The following is a 9698-nucleotide window of genomic DNA, read 5'->3' on the forward strand; positions in this document are numbered from 1 at the left end:
TATTACGGTTAAAGAGATTCGTTGTATGATTTAGAACTTAGATTTCAACTTCATGCACAAAGTAATTAATGCAAAATTTGAATTTAAATATATATATATATATATATCAATTTATCGGAGATTCTGATTTTCAAAATCATAGTTCTTTTTGCCACACATTTAGTAAAAATAAATCTATAAAGTAAATTTTCCCGAATAAATATTTTGTCTGCCATTCCCAGAGGTATATTGATAAAACTACCAAATTTTACGAATTTATCATAACTCATAACATATTATTAAATCATATTTCAGTTTAAGTATTGCCAAAATCATTACCAAAGTGTATCAGAAAAGATTATTGAGATTTTTGGTATCCCTATAGAGCTGGAATCACCGTAAATATTACTATATTCTAGTAATTTTGTCCATACTTTTTCTCTTAGTGAAAGATATTTAGAATATTCATCGTACATTTCTAAATGAAAAACTATTAAGACCATTTAGCTAAGTTATTATTTATAACATTTTATGCTTTGAAATTTATTGTTTTATTCCTTTATTGCTTTTATTCGTTTTAATTTTAGTTAAAAAAAGAACATAATTCTAATTTTTAACGGAAATGGCCTTAATATCTTTAATTTATATTTATGTTAATGTCATTCTGTTAAAAAAGTATATTAAAATTTTTAAACAATGGCAGTAATTAAAAGCATTTTTAATCAAATCATTTCATCAGTTATTCACAAGATGTTGTTTGAATGAAGTTGCTTATCTGAATGAAGTAAAGAAATATGATACAATCTTTTTTTCCTCACTTCGATTAAATGTCATTCGCTATGAGGTTGCAATATTAACGCCGATATTTCTTGAATGAAGACAATATAGTTACCTTTTCACTCATGAATTCCATAGAAATATTTATTTATATCAGATTGTGTACACAACCGTAATAATTTGTGGTATATTTAAATTATCAGGTTTGATCAATTCAAGCATTAAATTAATACTTCTACATTTAGTCTACTTGGGAAAAAAATTTAGTAACTTTAAACTGTGCACGAAGGAAAGAAATCTAGTAAAATTATCGATTATAATAACATTTTAATTTAAAAAAAAACACACGCGCATAATTCAGAAAATAAAAAAAAAACAAAATATGCGGTATATAAATTAATTATTCATTTAGTAATTTTTCCCTTCACTGTTAACTGGAAATTCTGGTTTTCGAAATTTTTGTTTTCATTATCACACATTTAATAAAATTACAAAACTGAAAAGTAAATTTAACCGAATAAATGGGTAGCATGATAAAATTTCCAAATTTTATCACATTTATCAAATTTTATCTCACATTACATTTTATTGTTCATTTTACCAAAAGCATTATCGAAGCCTTTTGTTAAAAATAACCAAGCGTTTTGATACTTCTATAGAGCCAAAAATGATAAATTTTATTATTCTCTTGTAGTTTTACCCATATTTTTTCTCAGTATTGAGTCTGAACGATCAACCTGCATTTTTCCCATTTGAAGTATTTTAATCTATAGCAAATATCACAAATTACGTTTCTATCTTTATAAAAGCATAAGATAACTGTGGTAAAATGAATATTTAAATTATTTAGACTTTATCTTCAATGGAATCAATTTTAAATTTTCTGAATAACAAATCAGTAAACAAAAATTTGATTTTGAAGTTTAAAACTTTTTAATTAAAATTTCTTGCACTTAATACACCTCCTTTTGTAATATAATATTTATATTATAAAAAATTTAAATTTTAAGAAAAAAAATCATCCTAAAATTTTTTAAAAAAAGTTATTCATAAAATATGGGTTATTGAAAACTTGTTTACAATGTTGGAATTGTTATATCAGATGAATATAACAGTGGATAATCAGATATTTTAATATAATAAATTTTAATATGATCAATTTTAATTTTGCTGAAACGTTATTTGCAAAATGAAAAAAACCACTTGATTTAAGACCTCATATTTTATATATTAAGATGATGAAAAATGTGAAACATCTGAAAATATTTTTAAAATTTAACCATTTTTAATATGTATATGTTTTATAGCAAACTCAATTACTAATGTATTAATGTGCTTTTCTTCACTGTAAGTTTATTCATTTAAATTAAAATTATATTTCATAAAAGTACTTCTCCAAAAGACTATAATGATATGTGTGACAAGAAAAGCTAAACATTTTGTATTCAGAGATTCGCATATATCCCGGAGTATTAATTACCCAAGCGTATGTATTCATGACAGAAGATAACAGGATGAAACAGACTCACAGATATGTTTGAGCTATATGTTGGGTAATATATTTCGGTGTGGTTACAGTTGCCTTAACAAAAGTTAGTCCAACCGTAACCCTCTAACTACTGCGAGATATATTGTGGTCGTTTATATTAATGTTGATAGCTTTGTATAGCGAGAGAAACATACTTCTAGAATTAATTGATGCTATGCTTTATGTATGATATTCAAAAGAAAGTATAAATAATGTGAATAAATTTGATCCTGAAGGTATATATATATATATGTTTTCATTTTTTAAAATTACTTCTTGTGAAAAGGTAAACACTTAAAAATACTTGTACAAAGTTAAAATTTAAACATATTACATTCTTATAATTATGCATTATTGAAAACACGTCATCGAAACACACGAAAAAAAACTTCTTAGAGAATGATTGAGCATAAAAAAAATAATTTTTTTTAATTACTTCAAATCTTAGGTAACTTGTATTATTGTGCGTCAGATAAAAAATCAAACATTACATTAACGGTTGAAATCATGTTAAGTTTATACATGTTAATATTAAGTACATATCATTTGAAAAACATATATATATATATATATATATATATATATTTTTGATACTAGATTTTTGAGAGAGGAATTCTTGAACATGGAGATAATGTGCAGGGAATATCACAGCATCAAATTGAGAATACTTTNATATATATATATATTTGTTGGAATGTTGGAATATCTAGTTTCAAATATTTAAAAAAATGTATAAAATAAATTATATTTGAATGCCTCACTTTTTTAAAAAAAATAATGTTGACAAGCACTGAATCTGTAGACAAACATTTGTAGCAATGTTTCTATATGGAATACATCAGTTATATTAAAAGCTAAAACCTTCAATTTTTTAAAGTTTTTTAAATTTTTAGTTCTTTTAATGTGTTGCTATGGGTTTTTAAACATCTTTAATTTACTCATCATAAAATAAGACTGATGAAACAATTTGAAACAATTAAATGATTTTTTAAGGAAGTTTCTATAATTTTCCAGCTATGGCATGGATTTTAAAATGTTTTATAATTTTTCTAGGTAAATAAAATTTCCTTTAGTATATTAATATGCTTTTAGTATATTAATATGCTTTAGTATATTAATCTACATTTTGTTTCGAGCTCTTTGGTTGAAATGTTTTTTTAAAAAAAAAATATGTGATTCATAAGACTGTTATAAATATTCATGCATTATTTAAGTCCGATCTAATCAGATCTTATTCCTTACAGATAAAATATTATGGATAAATTTGACTAATTATATACTAATAATTATATCTTATACGATAACATTTACTTCACATAAAGACACACACATACACATGATTTTCTTTTATTTTCATACTATTTTAATGAAAAGAGGTGTATTTGCAAAAATTAGGATCCGGTTTTCCTCTAGACTACCACAGCTATTTATCAGAAAGGAAATAAAATTATTCAGAGACATTCGAAATGCCAGTTAGAGAAAAATGAACTGCAGTGTATAGATATTTTTACTAACGTACAATAAATATATAATATATATTTCCAAATGAATGGTTTTAAAGCCATATATTTTGGATTTATTACCAGAATTATGTTTTTTTCATTGTTGTTGCCCGAAATGTCATTATTATACCAGAACGGTAATTAAACCAGAATTGTTTTCTTCCTGTACTATTTAGGTCACATATGCATGAAAAAAATAGTATTTCTGAAATACATTCTACGATCATCTTACGGTTAAAAACATGAAGTGTTTTATATTATTTTTAAAATTAAGTTTATAAAAAAGGCAAAACCTAACAAAGAAAACAATTTAAATCTATTAAGTAAAATTTCTAAAACTAGAGACGAAAACATCAGTGTTTTTTTTTAAGACATTAGTTTTAACTTTTATAAAGGTTACTCTTACTGCTCATATTTGATAAATATATTTATTTGCGAAAGTAAAAATTGGCTGTATTTATCGAAAAATGGCTAATATAAATTGAAAGTACTAAAAATATAAGCTACATTTTTTTTAAAAAGAAAAACAATATTTGGCATGAAAAATCATTTAGAAAAAAAAATCAAGATTTTAAATTTTATACACAAACATGGGATTGATTAAATTATCCTCAATGAAATATTAAAATGACGATTAAGAATTTATTTTTCCTACAGCTCGACCGGACGAAAGACATGAAAAGTTCATTTTATAGTCATTTTACTTTGATGTTAATTTTCCATCATTTTGCGGTTATTATTAGTATTTGAAATTTATTATTTTGGTTATGATCTTAAATTAGCCGCTTCAAAATGATTGGGCTCGCTTTATAACTTAACTGAATATCTGCTAAATTCGTATGCAACGAACCATTCAGATTATTTTTAATTGAACATTTTATAATTTTAATGTAACAATTGGTGTACTATCTAGAAAAAAATATATACATCTTTGGGGTTATTGAGCGTGATGAGAATGGGAAAAATCCCTCGTGTGAAACACATATTGTTAGACAATAAGTCCACAACTACAGGTTTACGTGTAATTCTCTCTCTCTTTTCTAAAGCTCTACAGCCCTTAGGGGATCATGACCTGTTCCATAATTCTATTCCAAACAGTCCTCTGTTTTAACTTCTCCCTCCACCTACGGATCTTCATTATTACCAAGTCGTCAATAACGTCATCCTTACTCCTTTATTTTGGGCGGCCTCTGAGCCTGGTTCAAATAGGTGTGTAGTTGATGATCTTTCAAAGCCGTAATTATTTTCTCTCCTCTCTATATGCCCAAGACATGAGAGGTGCTGGGATTTGATAAAGCTAACAATATTTTTACCCTTTATGATTTTATACATTTCAAAGTACGATCTAATTCACCTTTCGTCTTTATCTTTAATAGGTCTTATTATTCTCCTCAGGATATTTCGCTCAAACACTAATATGTCATTTTCATTTTTATAAATGTAATTCACTTTTTGTATATTATTAATACCATACCCTATCAAACTTTTTCTAATAAATAATTTTTTTAAAGAAAAAAAAATTGAAATATGTGTGAGAATATGACGCCTATTAAATGACATGGAACATCGTAAAACGAATTACATAAGTGACTGAATGCTTAAATTAATTATGATGAACTGAATTCATAATCGATTAGGCTTGATAAGTTTTCATTTGCACGAATTTTACACGATCCTTTATAAGTTTCCATACAACTCTCGTTCCTGTATGAAATATTTCGAATAATCTTTTTTGCAACAAAGTAAAAAAAGGTTATTTTTTTAATGAGTACACTTTTAAATAAGAAATAAATGAAAAATCGTTTGTAAAATTTTTCCTACAAAATAATATTTAAAATTTATAAGAGAAGCGTCTAAAGTTTGTAAAAAAACTTAACAGGTAACAAGTTTCTTTCATCAGTGGGGTCAAAGAATGAGGTTAAATTTTAAAGCATGCACTTCATACGACTTACAAATAAAATATAGGTTATGACAAATACTTTTAACTTTTCTCGTGGGATTTTTATAAGTTAATTATCAAATTAAGTGCCACAATAAGGCACTAATATATATCTTCAAATCCCACTGTAAAAAATTCCAGATCAAATTGCGGTGAAAAGTACCGACACTCAAGATGCCGGTAATTTTTACCATGAAATCCATTTTTACCGGAACATGTTACGGGACACAAATCTGATATGACGTAATTTTTACAGTATTAAATACCTTAAAATCACTGAATCACTCAAACTAAATAAATAAAACTGTAAAAATTACGGAATAATATTTTATAATAAAAGCGGAATTTCAGTAAAACAAATTTTACAGATGATGCACCCTAAGTGCCAATAATTTATACCATAATTTGATCAGAAATTTCGTACAGAATAGGAATATCATGCATCGTTAACAAAACGTAGAAAAATCAAACTCCAATTTTAATATAAATATAATCTTTAATATTTTAGTATGATTTGCACCAAAATCTGTTAAATAGTAATTAAAATTATTTATGTATAATTACGAATTACGTATATTTAAAATTTTATTCTTTATAATTTATTATTAAGATTACTTAAATTCTAAGATAACTCAAATATTTTATTTATAATGGACATTAAGTAGCAAATGGTTACTCTTAATATAGATTTGCTTAAAGCTAATAATGGCAGAGGTAATAGCAATTTAAGGAAATAAAATTTAGCATCAGTGAAAAAAATACTAAGTGAAATTATGTTCATTTTTTTTATTTCTTGAAATATTTTGTAAAGGTTTTTAATAATTAAAAATATCTTTGTAATTTCTAAAAATAATCTTTAGAATAAGGCAGCTTAATTCACCTCTTGACAAAAAAAAAATGAAAGATTGCAACGTATAAAAGCTATTTTATTATTAATAAAAAAAGCTTATTTAAGGAAAGTTTGTTTATAAATACTTGTCATCTTCTAATATAGCTTACGCTTACCCTATTTGCAAACAATTACATCAAGAACGTACATATAATCTAAATAACGTTTGGGTTTTTTTTTCGTCAGGTGTTAGAAACGGGAATTTTATTTTTTTAATATGAATAAAACTAGTAACTTAATTAAATTTTAGGTAGATAAAAGTTAAATACAAGCAAGCAATGTTAAAAAAAATAAAGATAATTTATGATTTGGTATTAAATAATTTGTTTTAAAAAATATGTTCTTTTCAGAATTTTTATTAGGATTTGAGTGCTAAAAGCCTTCATTGACAATTATTTTAAATAAAAAAGCAAGTGCGTATCGAAAATGAACAATGTTTGAAATATAAATTACGAAACTTAAAATGAAATAATAAACTGTTACATACTTGATAAAATGACTGGATCCAAATTAGCTGGTTACTTCTTTTAACGTTATTTCAGTTCATGTTCATAACAATATATGCAAAATTCAGTTTTTGGTCATAACTCTTTAAAATACCAATATTTTTCAAATCATTTTCAGTTTAACAATTTTCAGCGAAAGCAACTAGAACCGATTAAAAGAAATGAAGACAAATCAATAAATTTTATTCTTAGATTCCCTCAGCAATCCACAGGTGTCAATCGAGGTTAAAACGTCCGAGTTGATGACATACTCATTTTTAACATTAACTATTTTCGTAAATAAAACTCAATAAAACTACTTAGATGAAAACATTTATTCAAATCTGGCATCTACTGCATAAATAGAGCATTCAGACAGGACTGTCACTTCAAAAACTCAATTTTTTATTGAAGTATTTGTATTTGAAACGATGAATGGAAAGACAAGTACATACCTAGATGCCATCGCAATTGTGAAAGCAGGCTTGTGAAAAGACTTCTCCATTCAGAGCCACTGTGGAGCGCTCTAAGTCACCAATAGTGATTGGAGGAAGAAGAAGATCAGGGCGCGGTCTAGTGGTGAGATGTGGTTGGCGGGAAAGCTTACAAGCGGTAAATTGGATCTTGCTTGACATCATTGATTCTGATCTGTATTCGTTATTCTTTTTTATTATTCGCTAAGAATTTTGTTTTATTTTATTTGTTCGCTAAGAATTCAAAATATTTTCATGGTTATTTCAGGTTTCTTAGATTTATTTGAAAATAAACGAAAATGCTTAAAAATCTAAAGAAAAGAAACTTTATAAAAAATATTATAAAGCAAAAACTAAGATTAAATGGCTTCAACTTAATTAAAAAAATATCTAAACGTGTAGAATTGTTGCCAGTAAATAAATGCACTGTAAACAACGCCGGATCAAATTACGGTATTAAGTACCGGCACTTTCGGTTCATAATCTACAGTAAATTCCAGTAATTTATTTACGGTAATTATTACTGTAAATGCAGGGATGTACTGTAAAAAATTGCGGATCGCATAACTGTATAAATCATCGGCATTTTGTTGGTGTGCATCATCCACAACATACATTTTACCGTAAAATCTATTTTTACCGTAAAATATTATACAGTAATATTCATTTAATAAGATTCATTTAACAGCAATATTCATTTAAAAAGATTTCAGAGATGCTACGGTAATTATTACATAAAAATTACAATATGTGAAATTTTTTTTTCTGTAATATGCTCTCGTAAAAATTAATTTTACAGTAAAGATTAACCGCACCCTAATACCGTATTTTTATCGCGAATTTTTAACAGTGTGGTTACTAGAAGTTCTACTACAAATGACAAAACATTTTATGCATTTGTCTTCCTAAAATAAAATTATAGGCGCTTTGGTCAGGCATGTGCAGAAAGATAATCTTAATTTGCTGGATGGCCTAATAAATTTATGAAATGTATACATTTCGAATAAATCAATGGAGCTCTTAAGTGACCTTTTCGTTGGTACTTAAAGAAATTCAAAACTAAACTTGAAAACTTAGCTAAGAAAAAAGAAGGAAAAAAAATAATATTTCTCTGATTTTTTAGAATAATCAACTTTTCAAAAAATGTTGTGTCTGTGATATACCAGAGATGTTTACATTATTAAATCTACAACACATTTCGAGTCTTAAATTTTATTTTGCCTCAAGATTTATTTTTTAATTGGATACTGGCCATAAACAATTGTTTACATTACAAAAAAAGAACTAAAATTCATTGCGATCTGAAGTAATATTTTAAGTGAGCCTTGAAAATAAAATACATTTACATTTATTGGACAGAAATACAGTGTATAAAGAGTAACATAAAAATTAAATGAACAATTGCTTTAAAACAGAGTTAATTGATACAAAAATTGGAAAAACGATGCTACCTCTATAATTCAAACATTTTGATTATTACTGTTCTTTAAAACTTTAACTTCATATTTTTACTTTAAAAAAGTATAATTAAATACTTCATCAGCTTATTTTTTAATTTCTGTTTTTATTGCATACGGTTATTAAAATAATGATACTAGATATTGTGTACCTTTTTTGCTTTTCCTCCAATTTGACTGCCTAGTGTCCAACATTAACTGCCCTTTTCATGTCTTATTGCTTTGATTTTTTTTAAACAAATGTGAAATGATGATCGATGAGAGTTTCTAGTGTGGTTTATTTCCACAGAAAATGATCTTTTTATTGCAGTTAACTTTCTTTTCAGAATATCAATACAAGCGTGACTGAATCTGGTGAGATTTTGTTGAAGCAATTTACGTCGACATTCTTAAAAATGTTTTTAAGAAGGAAAAGTACTTTTTCAAATATACTCAAAAACAAAATCTTTCTTTATTTTTTGGTTTCGATTCTCGAAGGTTTTTTTTTTAGTTAAAAAATAAACTTTGGTATAAAAAAGAAAATATACATTTTCTCAGTCCATTGTATAAAACAATTGCTTTCTACCTGGATAACTTATATTATCTTAAACTCATTATTTTTTGAAGAAGTTATATTAAATTCGTTATAACTAATGGTGGCATAATAATATGTTGTAATCTATATATATA

General features: G+C 25.7%; 1 protein-coding gene across 3 annotated transcripts in view; it reads right to left on the reverse strand.

Moving 5' to 3' along the window:
* LOC107454880 (neural cell adhesion molecule 2) overlaps window positions 1-9698 on the reverse strand; it is a 120207-nt gene that overhangs the window by 82279 nt on the left and 28230 nt on the right. The window contains exon 1 of one of the 3 annotated variants that reach the window (XM_016072219.3): window positions 7555-7634. The exons of 1 other annotated variant lie outside the window; for it this stretch is intronic. The gene's annotated coding sequence lies outside the window, so the exon portion shown is untranslated. Of the gene's footprint in view, window positions 1-7101; window positions 7635-9698 lie in introns of those variants that run through there. One more of the 3 variants, XM_016072218.3, reaches the window with a different exon arrangement.

Source organism: Parasteatoda tepidariorum, chromosome 1 (genome assembly GCF_043381705.1).
Source record: "Parasteatoda tepidariorum isolate YZ-2023 chromosome 1, CAS_Ptep_4.0, whole genome shotgun sequence".
NCBI classification, from domain to species: Eukaryota; Metazoa; Arthropoda; class Arachnida; order Araneae; family Theridiidae; genus Parasteatoda; species Parasteatoda tepidariorum.